Here is a 17,622-nt window from a genome sequence, read left to right as displayed (position 1 = left end):
AAATATGTATATTTTAGGCCGATAATTGGTAAACATAAAGGATACTTTATTATTATTGTTTATATCGCATTATATTATTTAGTTTGGAATGTACACGTTCACTGGAATTTGTTGTTAATTTAAAATAAGACGAAGATCAATTAAGTTCAACAGAAATTCAAAAGTCTTCACAAATTAATTTAAATGCATACCTATTTACTTAATAATAATAATATAGTTCTGATGGGAATAATAAATTAATATTAAAAATGAAAAAAAAATTATAACAAAGAGTACCAAGATCAAAATTTACCTGTCATAAACAATATAAATATAAGGTCTGTTAATTTATTTAACAATTAAAAAAATGTCTATGTTGTCCGACATCTTTAGAAAAACAAACAAAAACTGTATGAATCACAATAAATGAGCAGAATATTCTTCACGGAAATTTATAGAGATAATAAATTATAATATTCTTTTAAAATATTTGTTATTAGGTTAAAGTTATTTGGAAAATAAACAAATATTAACAACTTTATCTTTATAAATAATTATTCCAATGAAAGTATTAATGAAAATCAACAATCATATAGTCATTATTATAATATTATTCTAGGATTAATTAGTATAGTTTTAACTGTATAATTCTTTTATTTTCTGAACGATTATAGGATAGTTATTAAATAACTATAATAATAGTACACAAGAGGAAAGCGCTCTAGTAAAATTGAGAAAATTTTAACTTATACCATTTGTTTAACGTGTAAATTTTATTTTATTCTTGTTTGCTAATATTTTTTTAAAACTAATAAGTAAACCTAAACAATTATAAACTATAAAATAATTGATATTTATTTTATAATACCATAAACAAACTATTTATTATTTTATTTTTGGATTTTAAAATGCACACAATATTTTTTATATAATGAACATTTGATTTTGACAACTCAATAAATTTCTGTGTTGTATTTATTTATAAAAACCACTCCTATTGAAGATTCTATTAGTTGAGTTTTAATTTTACAGCCTACATGGTTACGTGGCATGCAGAAAAACCAAATATTTGAAATCACTTCTATAAGTTTTTTTTAAGTTTGTTGTGAGAGATTTTAAAGTATCAATGATGATGGTAAATATTTTTGTGAGCATATTAGGTTAATCAATGAACATCGACAAAATTATTAATAACTTATTAGTTGTAAGTTATAATCAATTCTATTGAGGTTTATACTGCATTTTTCATTTACAAGTCTCAACCAAAGGTTTGATTTTATGTATAATATTGTATATTAGTTATAAATTTAAATATTTGGTATTAAATTGTCCGCATTTTATTAAAGTAAAGTCTCAATGATTTAAAGTTATACGGGTTTATATACATTTATTTCGTGTGGCGTGAATAAAGAATGAGTGATAGTAGAAGTTCGGATTTTTAAAGTAGAAAAATTGTGTAAGTACGTTTAAATCTTATTGATTTATTAAATAAAATAAGTTAATAAATAATCGTATTAAATTTAGAAAAATAAATTTAATATTGTCAGTTTATTTTTCAAAATGTATCCAAGGTACTTCTTAAATGAAAATGTCTAGATGAGAACATTATTTAAAGTTAAGTACTTATAGAAATATGTCATAATTGAGTGTGTATGTGATAAAACATAATTTAGTTCCGTTTATTTTAGTTTTCCAGTAGTGATGAAATTCGTGAGTATTTAAGATGGTAATTGAAAACTATTTGTAGATTTTTGTGAACAGAGACAATCGCAAGGATATTTAGCAACATAGCACAGATGTTTGAGAACATTGTCTTTTAACGTTATAAAAATATCAAATATGAGTTGGTTCACGGTGAGTATTTTGTCCGTATCCGTGCGTAGGTACTTACATTTTTATTTTTATTGAAGAATATGATTGTTATGTATAAAAATATCGTTTTTCTTTAATATAGAACGAGTTAAAAAGTACTTATTTTAATTTTTAGAAGAGAAAAAAATATTAATATAGAGTAATTTGGTGTAACTTTAATTAATTGTGAATAATAATTAAAATTATATTTGTAATAATGTCAGATATATATATAGTGTAAAAACACTTAAGTATCATATTTTATTCCTTGAGGTAGGGCAATACAGTGTAATATTAACACTAGATGAAAATCAGCCTCATTCTCATACATTATTCAGTAGTAATCAATATAAGAAATTAAATTGTTTTGATCTGTTAAAAATTGATTTTTATTTGTAGATAAGACTTGTAAAATTATACGTATATAATTCAAAAGATAAATCAAACTTATAAGTATTTACATTTTAAAGGAAAAAAAATCATATTTAATAAAACAAATATAATACATTTAAACAGTTTTAATTTATGCTCACTTTATACCATTATTATTATAATTAAGTTATGAAAAAAAAAAAAAAAAAAATGATAAATTTTTAACTAGAAAAAAATTTGTAAATTTTCGTGATTTTGACCTAATTTATCAAGTTTTTAACCTCAGTGCTTATGAAAAATCCGTGAATGTGTTTTCAAATATTTTTAAGTTACTAAAGGAATAAACTTATACGAGATCTTGTATAAACTTTTTAAACTTTTTTTTTACTAAGCATCAAAACGTTAACAAAAAAAAAAACTACATTTTTTATAAATTTTAAATACTATGAACATCTTAAAATAGGGATAAAAACTGATCATTATGGAGTTCTCCAGTTTCTAAAGTCAAATTCTTTTGAGGTAAAATCATTATTATACGTTTCACTGATGAAGAATATCAAATTTCGTAAAAATATGAATTCAAATAATTTTCATAAAAAATGAATATGGCTTTACTCTAAACTTTTTTTTATAATAATAATAATAAATAATCGTTTATTAATAATTAAAACGTATATTAAATTTACAAGTTTAGGATATAAAAATTAACATTTTATTAATTTTTAACTATAAAATAATTTAAAAACTGTAATGTTTGTATTTTTGATAAATTATTCATTAGTGAAAAACTGAAAATTGAAGATCTATTTATTTACATTACTACCATAAGTTGATTGTTTCGATTTAGAATTAGTTCACTAATAATATAACGAAGCCGTACGATTTGGAAATGTAAGAAAGACCAAATTTATACACGTGTATAGAACGACTAAATATAATTTTAGATAAATAAAAATTAAGAAAGTATATTAAATACATTAAAAACGTCTTTTAACATTATTATTTAGTTTTAGTTAAATTGTATTATACGTAATATCATAACCTAAATATTAGCTATAGATATGGAATTTGATTATAAAATTATTTTTATAATAACTATAATAACCCCTACAAGATTATAAGTATTAACTTCAGTTTCTTTGGCCATTTTTTTGCCGGTGTCTCCATCCACATTAGTTATATCGTACCTATAAATTACACTTTTGATTCTATATGTAGGTATCATTCAGACTGATTAAACTAAATTATTTAAATAAATAATATTTACTTTTGAAAATCTACTAATATATGCGTATAAAATTATAATATTTCATGACCATACACAGTTTATATTATAGCAAATTTTATTTGTTCTGTAACTCAACCTAACTATAAGTCAGGTATCTAGTATTTTAATTTAATAAATAAAAAATACTTATCAATTTTGTTGAGTAAATATTACTCATATTTTCCATTTATTAGTAAAACTGTTTGATCTCGGATTTATAATAATTTTACTGACATATAAAACGATATTTTAAATTGCAGTGATTCACGATAGAAACAATATATAAATAATAAATAAAATAAAATATACTAATATACCTACCATAAACCAAGTTCAATATTTTATCGATTTTAGAGTAAAACGTACAATTTTAATTAACGATGATCTAGTAAATATGTTTAACGTATAAAACAAAATGTGATTACTTGGAAAATCTTTTGTATTTGATTACGAGGCTTTAAGTATACGTGTTTAATAACAGTGCTAGTTTTCGGAGATGTTCACCTACAATCTTCTCTTCTTTGACTATTCGCGTGATTCTAGAACCGCAATGTCTATTATATACTGTACCCCGCGTTACTCTACCATTTTTCAACGAAAACTTAAATTTGTCGACTGTCAGTCATCAGAAGTGTCTCTAGGCTGTTTTATAAAAGGAAGCGGTTGTACATTAATTTTAACTTAATAACCACGTAGAAAAGCATACAAAAGCATTAGTAAGTGTATTTAATACAATAAAAACATTTAAATATCGTTCAAAATGTTATAATGTTATAAGTAGCAAGTAATAATAAATAGGTACTTGTTTAAAAAAAAAGTTGTTAAATCGTATCGTAGTCCTGATACGCTATGGTTTTTGACCTCGCGTCCAACAGTCGTGTCCACATTTGTTGACTACCGGTGTCATATACCACCAGGTCCTGAGGTGAAGATTTTTTGCTGTTAACATTTATTATGTTAATTTCAATAGATATTATCTAATCTGTTTAAGCTATATATGTAAATATAGTCATTTTCTTTCCTAGATCTATCACTCACCCCGTGCTGAATCTCCATCATAGCTGTTATGAGTCCGTTAATATACTTAGTCGGTATTACATATTCATTATTCATATCGTCATCGTCATCTCCGGTTGCAACTGAGACATAACCTGTAATATTATACATACATCTACTATCTACACTCACTATACAATCAAATATTTTTCGCCCTTGCTTATGTATTTATTATTTGATAAACATAAATGATTAAGTTTTTTATATGTTTTAATTTTTAATTTTAACTACATTGAACCATGAATATTTTTTCATATCATTTTGTAACCAAATACCTAACATTTTATGCTTAAACCACTTTGAGCTTTGTATAAAGATAATGACAATGTTCTATTTGAACTACTTCAAAGAATATTATTTTTTATTAAGTTCTGAAATCTAATATTTTTTTTTAGCTATTTTGAGCTTTGTGCATAAATGTATTTATTGAGTCATTTTTTTTTTTTTAATTACTATAATAAAAATTTATTTTTATGTACCTATGCTATTTAAAAATTTCGTCTACAGACAATATCTTACATGAAAACTAGTAAAAGCAATTACGCAGGAAAAGTTCAAATACAGTGAAAGCGAAAATGAACGACGATGACACGAAATAATAAATTGCACATTAAATTAAAATATCTTGAATTTTTGAATATTATATGACCCGAAGAAAAAACTTTTCCCTAGATAAGTATCTAAACAAATATATACGTCAAAATATATAGTACCTATGTCAAAATGAAGATATTCGATTTTATGCAATTAGGTATTCCAATTTTTTTTTTCAAATTTTATTGTTGTTGTTTGCATGCCTATATAATATTTAAAAACTTAACGTTTAGATTCTTAATTCAGAAATAATTGTGAATTTTTTCATGCATTCATAATATGAAGAAAAAAAATAAAAAAATCTATAAATACCTCGGTAATTGTATTTTATTATAATTATTATGGACGTATAACCAAAGTGAAAAGTATGAAACGAGAGGTTTATATATTTTTAAGTTAAAGAAACTTGCTGCTTACATTAAAAGTTGACAATATTATACAAACAATTATAGATAGTTTAATTTTTCGACGGTCAAATGCAGTCGGTGGCTGTAGCAACTCTTTGTATTTTCCATTTCCAGATTCGGCTTAATAAAATGTAATAGTACTCACTGGAAACTTGAAGTTTTCATGTAGTTTCATTATCCGCCGGCATTTCTGTCGTGCTGTATCCATGGAATAATATTACCTGGTAAAAGCTTACGAGGACTTTTACAGTTTGACGGTTCCGCTGTAGTCATCTTTGAGCCACCTGTAAAGGTGTTCTTGTTATGTACCTACGAGAAATTTACGCACCACCCCGATTTCCCAGATCAGTACGTTCGGATTTGCATCCTCCATGGTGTGATCAGAATATGAAATGCATACATACTAAAAGCTTATGTTCAAATCCGGAAGTTACCAGAATCTATGGTCTTTCATCTAACCACCAATATCGTAACTTAATGTAATGATAGCTTAATTGTAAGGTTTAATACTTACTTAATATTTAATCAATTATAAAATTCATTTTTTTTAGAAACTACCATATAAAATTTGAAATTTTAATGTGTTTAATAAATGATAATTTAATGAACACATTTTTTTTTTTTTTAAATATAGTTTATAAAAATATTAAATTATATTCATACATATTTTATAATCAAAACTATTTTAAACATCATGTAATTCAAATATTTTTTAAATGACTACCATTACTGCATTAAAAAGTTTTTATTGTTTTATTGTTTTTTTTTTTTTATATATTGTTATATGAGTATTAGTTAAGTATATATAGCATAATGATAATTATTTTTATAGGATTCTGATCAAAGTGATGGATGTATTGATTTTACAATGATGTGTTTTTTTTCTATCTGAGTACACTATAACTAATTGAAAAAATTCTTTGATCTTCATTTTTGAGAGATGTTTTTGATAGAAATTTAAATTTAGTTAGTATTTAGAACAAGTCAAAGTTAAAAATTTACAGTATTCTTCAGAATAATTAGGAATAATAAACAATAAATTAAGATAAAAAATGGTAACTTTTGTCAAAATATATATATATTTTTTATTTTTATTTTTGTTTAACTCAAAAACATTTGTTTTTAATACGAATAACCGTAGGTACTTTAAATTTGTTAACTATTTTTGAGCTGTTTATAACACCTCTCATTTTTCATGTTTTTATTTTTTTTTTTATAAGTGTCCATATTTTTTTTTTTTATTTCTCAATAATGTTACAAAAATATAATATATTGAAAATTATGTGTTTAATTTTATATTTGTTTATAATATAGAACTATAGATATTTTGAACTTAGGTAATAGAAAATAATGCTATTATTGAAAATTTATTAAAACATTTAATTAATTGCCTATATAAACCTATATTGGTATATATCTACCTATACTTTTTATAGAAGGTAACGATGACAATTCAAATAAGTTAAAAGCTGGACTATTTAAATAAATATTAGTTTAATTTGCATAGTATTTACACAAACTTTTAATACTAATATGTACATAGTACATCATAAAATTGATATATTATACTAAATATACGATAAACTTATTTTAATTAATTTTTTTAGGTTAATAATAATTATTTTTTCAGTCATAATATTTTTAACCTACTTGGATGTATATGTGATAAAAATTGTTGAGTATAATGTTATACAAATATAAATAAAGTATAGTTTCTTTTATTTTAATCTGCTGATTACTCTCATAGCGCGCTCTTTAAAACAAAACTAATTTTTGGATATTTCTAACCCTGATTAGTCTTACCTCATGGCTTAATATATAAATTACTATAAAGGAAGAGCGGATCCAGCATGAATTTACGGTCGGAGTACTTTAAGGGAAAAATTATATAATATAGATAATAGATATAGCCCCCCACTAATACAACATTTTTTAATAATATTTTTTTCCAACGGGGTGTTACTTGCCTCCAGTGACCCCCCCCCCCCCCGGAATCAGCTTTTTCAATAAAGTTTAGTAATAAAAGCAAGTGAGCGGTAAGTATTAACCAATTAAATTATTTATAAAAAGACTGGGTGTATGCACTCGTCTTTGACCTACCTATTTGTATTTAATTATCAATTAAGTAATTTTATTATTCGAAGTGTATAATATTATATTATGTTATACCATAATACATTTTAAGAGAATAATATATTCTTGTTTAAGTTAGGTAAAGTTATCGAATTGAGTGAATATTGAATTGAAATATAGTTATTTTATCGTCTATATAAAATAACTCATAGTAGTTGTTCAAGTCATTATCTATATAAGTATATAACTACAGTCGTGCAAGAGTTATACTCAAACAATTGAAACTGCATGTATTGTTTACTGAAATAATGTGACATGTGACATTACAAGGCCAGCTTTTAATTTAAGATGTCTTAGTCCACTGTAGATGGCCGACGATTATTATAAATTATCAATAACGAACTATCAGATGTCAATTATTATCATCTATCGTCAGGATAATTGTTAACATCTAATAATAGTAGTCAGCAGTTTAGTGGAAATCGCACCGGATAACATTTGATAACGATAAATTGCTGTATCTGTATTACTTATTATAAAAAATTGTACATGAAACATATTTATAAATGAAACGTTATTAGTAGATATATATATAAGACTCAATATGTATTGAGACGAGAAAAAAGACACCTAGCTATTAATTATTTTTGTATAATAAATCTTATTAAATATTTATTGCACATCATTTTTTTCTCTATACTGTCGTGGTTGGTATCATCTATGTATCATTTAATATTTGACTTAATTTTTTTATGATGAGTATATAAGTGCATTGTACAGATCACGTATGTATACAAAAGTTTTATTAGGGTTGACTTGTATTTATACATATCGGGTCATATTCATATAAAAAATTCCCATTCTCATCGTCTACTTCCACCAAAAACGCATAATCACATTATACCATTCGTCCAAGTGAATTACGTTTTTTAATAAATACATATCTTTTAACAGATTAATAATATATTTGACAAGAAACTTCTAACACAATAGATGTTCATTAAATGTCAACTGAGAAACAGACCACCTAGTGCAATACATAACAGCTTGACGAATTTTCCTGTCCAATTCTACAACTTCCAAAAAAGGTACCAACTTAAATTTCTAATTTTATCGATCTACAAATACTAGCATTTTAAATAAAAATGAATTTCATGATATATTTTTGATGAAATTTTTAAATGAAGCGTGTTATTGTTATTCTCTTTTTTTCTAAGGATTACTCAATAGTCAGAAAAATACTTTAAAATATAAATAAATCTAAGAAAAAAATTAAGATATAAGCTTTAAAACAATTATATATTTGAAAAAAAATGCAAAACGTATACGCAATAAACATATTATATTAACTCATGTTTGTATACTACATAATATACACATTGAATTAGAAGCTTGTAGAAAGTTTGAGATTTACTTAATTTAATATATATATATACATCTGTTGTAAGCTCAAACAGAAACTATAAATAGTTTATTTAAAAATGTAATTAAATATATATTTTACATTTACAATTAGAAACATTTTAGATATTGAAAAAAAATAATAGTGTGCTTGAATGAACAAAACATTATTATAGATTGAATTATATAATGAAGTGCTCTCCAAAAAAATTAGTCTGTATATTTTTTTGTTTTTTTATATTTATATTATTGAATAGATACGAAAATTAAATTAAAGTTTCTTATTGAATAACTATTATGAAAAGCAATACTAATCATTCCTAAAAATCAGAGAATTCAAACCACATTTGAAAAAATAAAAATAGTGTCTATTACTTATGTAAACGAGTCTCTAGAATTGGTAAATTTAGACGAAAAGCAATCGACTTAAGGAATTTATAATGAACATTGTCAACCAATTTATTCATCAAAGTTATTAATATGTGCTTGTTAATTATATGGTTTAAACAATTTAAGTAGAGAAATTATACACTGAGGCTGCAGTTCAGTAAACATGCATCGATAAAAGCCATTAAATTATGATGAATACTACACGCAGCAGCGTACGACCCATAATACGTTGCTTATAAATAAATTGTCAAACAACAGTAATTTAAATGGTCTTAATCTATATTTTATTATGTTTACCACTGTACCAAATATCAAGAACGATATTGGATTGTAACATCGGAGATGAAAAAAAATTCACAAAAGCAATATGAATGCGCTATTAGTAATAATTCCTTACTTTATTTGAAAATCAATAATAACAATAACAATAATAATAATTTTTAAAAATGTATTTGATAATATTTAGTATTTATTTGTCTTGTGGTTATGATAAAATAGCACAAAAGTAAATGACACGCATGATCGATTTTACAAATTTTATGATTGCACCATAAAGTTATCGAAATATAAAACGTATCCATATCATACCTATTAAATGTTTTCAAATTAAAAGTTATCAGAAAAAATGCGAATTAAAAATGTACTTTTAAACATTTTTTATTGTATAATGTTTTATGAATTTTACGAGTATTTGATATTTATTCTATGAAATTGCAGCGAGTTATGACTATAAATAATTAATATTAATATCAGTCTGGTCAAATGCATATTTTTATAATGAAAAAACACAAAAAAAAAAAACAATCGGATATGTAACTGCTATAATATGAGTGAATAGTTTATTGATCCAACACACGACTGATTTGGGTAGACCTCATTCTAATTTTTTATTGGTGCTAAACAGCTAACTAGACTATATACATCTGAAATTATTGTACGACGTTCGAGCCATAAAACGACATTTAGGAAAAAGAAAGAAAATAAGAAATTTTATGTCACAAAATCAGATTTAGTTCAATAATAATTCGTTCAACTCAACTTTCCGATTTTTTTTTTCTAAAATATTTTTGCGATATTTTTGAAGTTTTACAAATCTTTATAAAACATGAGAAAAAATAACATATTCCACTCGTTAACTAAATAATATGCGCATAGAGAGAGAATTTGAACGGTTTTTAAAATTTACATAAGATGTATGATTCATTATAGTTATTAAATATAAATAAAATTTTAGATAAATAATAAATTGCAATAATTATTATATAAATATTTAAATATTCAAATATTTGAGATAAAATAAATGTTAATTAACTGATGAAAAAAACATAGAAATATATGAATAACACGTACTAAAATATTAAAATATTACTTTAAATTAACCTTATTAATGAGGCTATATTTTTGAATTTTTCTAGAAAGTAATTTATATATTTTATAACTTAGAGTACAAGTCTCAGTGTTTCACCAAGTATAATTTGCATAGAATTACTAATCGATTGAACGCTTTTTTTGTATCATGCGAAATGATTGGTATATTAAGTAATATTATATTATAAGAACGGATACTAGGAGACAGAATACACATAATAATAAGACCAATTACTAATCTTTAGCTGAGAATCTAACATAATGATATACAACTACGAAAACCAAATGCGTAGAAGTAATTGAATAACAATGTAAGTATCTGAATTTACTCTTCCCTGTATAAAAACCGATTTTAAGAATAAATAGAAAGTGATAATTATATAATAAACGTATTAAATAGCTTTCGAACTCTAATAATGACGTGAATGAATAAAAAAATAATAATACCTTTATACAATTATTCCTCTATATAACTATATAAATATATTTATGACAATTTAACTAAATGTATTCATAAGATGTTATAATGATGACAACATTGTAGTCATCCATATTATATTCATATTATTATATATTTTTATTTTACTCGTATAATATACTATTTTTCGAAAAAATTAATAAAAAATTGCTGAATTTTTGACATTTTCAATTGAAAATTTTCCAACCTAAATTTTTAATCAAAACTAATTTCTAAAAAAAAATATTTAAATCATTGTTAAACTATACCATGAATTTATTCTCATTGCTCAATGATATTTGAATTTCCAGTTATACGTTAATAAAGCTAGTAATATTATTATAATATTTAGGTAATAAGTATGTCATATTTATGTTTTTTTTTTTTTTGGTAAATTCAACCAACCACATTAATGATAAAATATTAAACCATTAACTGCATAATAAAATATCCTTAGAGATATAGATTATCAGAATGTCTCCGCTCATTAAAGTTTTTGTAGGTATACAATGATTTATCACTGGATTCAAATTTCAAATTGAATATATATAGTCAGAGACCTAATAAATGATGATTTACGCTTGACAAATAATATACAGAACAGTTATTTTTTCATTTCATTTAGCTTGTGCTTTTAAGGTGGAATACTTAACACTTATAATATCTACTATCCTCTTTAATGATAAAAAAAAATATATAAGATAGTATTTTTATATAATAAATAGTAAAAATAAATTATTCAAAGAAAAAAAATTATAAAAAAACAACAACAATAACATTTTTTTAGTGTAATAAGTTTAATAAAAAAATTAAGATGTAATAATTTTTTCATGAAATATAATAAATGTATAACTAACGAGTTATAAAATGTGCTTACTATAGTTGTTTTTTGATGTTTTTATACATAATATATACCTAAATTAATTTAAAATATTCAGTAACGTGTTTTACTATTAAAATTAGAGACTAAATAATAAATAAGAAAGCATTAGATCACTTAATAAATGTTTTAATAATATTTCTATCATAGTATTACCTCCGTAGTTCAAATAATAATAATAATAATAATAATAATAATAAAATTATTGATTATCAATAATAAAAATAAATTACCATGACATTAATTTAATTTAAGACTTAATAAATTGTTGTGAAGAAGAAAATACAGCTATTTCAATCTTATAATATTATAATAATATTTATTTTTCACAGATTTTTTGCTTTCTATTTAAATAAATAATTTTCAGTAATTCGTATTTAATACAATTCATTTAAAATAAATTCAGTCACGAAAAATAATTTAATCAAATGTATAACTCTATAGTATACAGTTTCTGCGTACCACAACTGTAATGGCGCATAAAACTTCGTTATAACGGGCACCTCAACGAATTCAAATTCCCCGAAAGTGCGCTCGAAATGTTTTATGCAACTTATCTGACGTGTCGGTTCTTTCTACTGCCAACGAATATTTAAATATTCAATAAACTCTCAAACCATAACGACAGACAGTCGGTAGTATTTTTTTAAACAATAAAATAGGTAAGCAATACATTTCGTTTACGATTATTTAACAAATGTATTTTGGCAAATGAAACGACAAAATATTTCTAGATTCAACGCAAACATTCCAATTTGGTCCTCACACATTATTAGGTATTACAAGAAATAGTTTAATATATATATATATTATGTAGTTTGGATGCATTTTCATAATTTTATTTTTTTATTTTTTTAACCATGCAAATGTTCACCATTCTCCAAGCGAGCTTATTCCGGTTAAGCTAGGGTGATGGCCGTGGAGTTCTATTCCAATCGTTTATTTTTATAATTATTCGTTAAAAAAATAATAATAATAAATTAATTAGATCAATTTCCCGTATTCGCCATCCAATTTCCGGGCGTCTTTAACGATCGAGGTAGTTGTCGTCGTCGTCGTTGTCGTGTATTTAGCATTTATCTACATTATATAATATATCATTAAAATGTTATAAAGGTTCTATAGAGAATATATAGTAGAGGCAATACCATTTTTTTTTCAATTGTACTCACACAAATTGTTATCAATGTTTTCATAATAGGATTTACTGAAGTATTTTTTTTCTCACCGCTTTCTATCAGAAATAGACAAACACCGTCTACGGGCGCGGTGTTTTCATAATTCTCGTTAATGCTTCAGCTGCACAATTCTACGGCAATAATAATATACACGTTGTACACACACAGTGCATAATATTATATCATACACACGTAGCAGATTTTCCCGGATGTTTTACTCTGTACAATAGAACCCTATATAAATACTGGTATAACAAATATTTATCGATGTAGTTATAACTTATAATAATCATAGTGAAGTTATATGTACAAAAGTGTAAAAAAATAGCGCAAATTAATTGTCATCATCAAATAATTTGATTCCGAGAAAAATGAATACTATATTACGGAAGTAAGATAAAACTGATTACAAAAATATTTTATATTTTACGCATAAAATAGTGTTACGAGTTGAGCAGTACGTTAGTAATGTAGTATCATGGACTTAAAACTAAAAAGTGCTGACTTGATTTTTTTTTAAATAAACTTTTTACATTATGTATTGTTTTAATTTCCAATACTGAAAATAATCTATAGTTTAAACTCACAAACAATCATTGAAGAAAACTATTTAATTAATTTATCGAAAACTAAAAAATTCTAATTTAATATAATTTACAAATCCGTTATTTTATAGTGATCTAGATAGCTAAAATACGTTAGGTTATTTAAAATACTATTAAGTTAAAAATATGTATCCAATAAAAAACAGTTCTAAGAGTAGAAATTTTTGGTCTATAATTTAAAGTATTGTTTTTTTTTTTTTTAGATTCTGAGCGGAGCAATAAATTATTTATTTTACAATGATGTAGTATATTTTTTTTTGCATATATATACGATAAGTAATGCTTCGATTTTCAACTTTAATGGTAGTTTTAGATAGAAAATTACAACTAGTTAATACCTTAGATAAGAAAAAGTTAAAAGTTTTTAGTACTTTTCATAAAAATCAAGATAACTAAACAAAAAATTTAAGAAAAAAAAGGAAAATATTTTCGATTAGTTTTTAAATTGTTTTTCTATAAATGTCGATAGAAAATTATTTACTAGGTCAAGATTCTTGAAAATTTATTGTTAGATCCACATAAGTTTTAATTGTGTTCTTTATAAAAACTATTGATATTAATAAGCACAACTAAGATATGAAAATTTAATGCAATATTCATTATATAAGTAGAACATACTAGTACTGAAAAATCTAAAAACATACAAACGCAATTATTTTTTTATTATTTTAATTTTTTTTTATATTTAAAGTTTAAATTTAGAAGAAATAACGTATTTAAATGATGAATAATTATGTTAATTTATTTTTTTTTGTTTTGATTCATTAAAATTATTTTTGGAGACATAATATAGTTTTATGTATATTTTAAATTTTACCACACGCAGTGAAATTTTCAAAATAGGTAAGTAGATTGATTTTAAAATATTATTTGTCTATTATAGCCATATTTTTAGTACATATTTTCATATTCACACTGTTTAACGGTATTTACAGTAAATTATCATTAACTCATAAGTTAATAATAAAAATACTATAAAAATGCATATTATTTTAATAATTTAACACTAATAATAAAATAAATGCAATATTTAAAAAAAAAATTTAATCGATCTAACTTAATGGTAAAAGTAAAATAAATGACTTAAATAGCTACATTATAAAACATTCATGACATAAACTTAGTAATATACAGGCTGCCAGACCATATCCTCCGCTCAAAATTGTTTTTTGTTAGGTCCAATGGTATATCATTGAATTCAAATTTAACACACCTATTACAGTGACCCACACGACAGGCCTAATGCATATCAGAGTGATATCTACTTGCTTACCTTTTTTTTGCGTTGAGTTTTGCTTTTAACTGACCTCGATTTACATTTATAAGATTTAATGAAATAATAATTGTTAGACTTAAAAATCTATCATTACAAAAGAAAACGTAATAAAGTTTAAAATTTTTTTTCTGAACAATATAATACCTTGAAATTCCACATTTCTTTAGTTCTGAACTCATGCTATGCTACTGTGATGCCTGGAGTCAATACATTCGTATGATGTTATTAGGTTATATTTCTGTACTGATTTTGAGAAATAATATGTATCCGGATTATTTAACCATATATACCACATTATGCGATGATGTGTCATTACTTTGACGTTAATAATACCGCCACTATAGTATCCAGCAAGGTGAAATAAGATGAGTGACATGCGCCAATAAAAATAAAAATAAATAGTATTTGTAGTTTTTTGTTTCTGACATTTTGCTAAAGATGAAAAATAAGTTGCTAGCGCATTCATACAGCGATTTATTTTTTATTGCATACAACGTTGGCATATGAATAATTCAGAGAGAGAGGCGATTTAAAAAAAATAAATAAAACAATTTGTATAAGTGCAGTATAATATTATAAGTATCTATGCAACTACTTGACAAACTTAAAATGGTTGAATCTAATATAATTAAATAATAATATTTACCAATGAGAAATTATAGATAAATTTATATATATATAATATGTATGTGTGTGTGTGTGTGTACTTCACCTCGTCTAAACGAACATCAAAAAGTCACAACTACTTGAATATATTATAATATAAAAGTAAAGCTGTAGTAAGAAATATCTATGATCGTTTTGTGTCTTCTCGATCTTTCTAAAACCTCGTAGTAACTATTGTGCCGACTACCGCCCCCGCAATCTCACGCTTATCGCCCGCACGTGTACAATCAGTCAGTTTGGGGCGGAAAATTTCTTCATGACATTTATATAATATGTAAGACCGCAATAACTGCAACACCAACATCGATGTCATGGACGTCGTATTGTCATGCATTATTACATCGGTAAACATTGTATAGGTATACAATACGCATGAGACGCGTCTGCAATTCATCGACAAATCTAGCAATATGTATCTGCGTCTATTTTACGCGTGTATGTAATAATATAATGTACGACTATGTTATATAATATATATATATATATATATATATATAAAGTTTGTCTCTGCGTGTAATTAATCTTCGCCACGGTGTTGGACGTGATAACGACACACGAACACATTGTGACCGAGTGCGGTGGCGACCGCGACGGTAGTGGGCGCGTCGTGGCCGAGTAATGGATGGTTAAACCATTTAAAATGTAATTACTTTCTCTCCGAGAGACTTTGACGTTGTGATAATAATAACAGTAATAATCGTAATAATAATAGTAATATTAATAACAGTAATAATAATAATGTGACCAGAGAGAAAAACATTTTATCATTATTTTATACATGTATAAATTGTAAAAAAAAAAGACTAAAATCAAAATGTAAGTAGACGTGATATTTTATATAACGTATTGACGTGTAATGAACCGAGTGGTATTCGTCTCGGAAATTGTATACTTTGGTACGAACGTATTAATATCGGACGGTAACCATAAATCGTCGTTGTTTTTTTTTTCATTATATTTTCACTATAAACACACGCCCATAATATGATTCGATGTAGATATAATTTGTACGATAATATGCCGCGTATATACACAATAATCATATTATAAAAATAATATCGCAATGCTTTCGTTTCAAAAAATGTATCAAAATAACGCGCAACACTGTACTGGAATAATATTACTTCATTTTTAATTTAAATTAATTTATTTTGTCCATTCCCCATCCTCGCGCTATGTATATACTGGTTTTAAGTATTTTCCCTGTTTAAGTATTTGTCCGTTGTATCTCACGGAACACATTAAAATGTGTATCAATTTTGTGCTTGTAAGTTATAATATCATTTTGCGTAGCGGTTAAAACGCAAAATGCTTTTTTACTCCTATTTCTGAAAGGAAGGGTTAAAACGGAAACGGCAATCATTTTACTGCAAAGTTGTTTCCCCGGTTTTAGCTTATTCTGTAATGACTAAATTTTTAATTATTTCGTATAATTCTGCACTTGTCTGATTTTCTGAGAATACGTCGTTAGCTTATCGTTATAAACTTTTATGATTTTATAAAATCTTTGATTTTTATCATTTTAATTTATTTGTTTTTTTTTTTTTTTTCATTTAGTAAATAACGTTGAATGCGATCAATAACAACGATAAATGATAATGATATTGATATATAATCTGCACGCGTACACGAATAAATTATATAATATGCCTATACAACGCGTACATAGATTGATCGAAACGATGATTTACTTTGTCGTTCTCCAGTAATTTATTATTCAACATTTTATTTTCGTATCACATATCGACATATTACAATTCACCACGTGAAACGTTTATTATAATTTATTACCACGTGTGCGG

This window comes from Melanaphis sacchari, unplaced genomic scaffold, assembly GCF_002803265.2.
Source record: "Melanaphis sacchari strain LSU unplaced genomic scaffold, SCAv2.0 Contig4_pilon_pilon, whole genome shotgun sequence".
In the NCBI taxonomy this organism is placed as follows: domain Eukaryota; kingdom Metazoa; phylum Arthropoda; class Insecta; order Hemiptera; family Aphididae; genus Melanaphis; species Melanaphis sacchari.
This window is presented reverse-complemented; position numbering follows the sequence as displayed.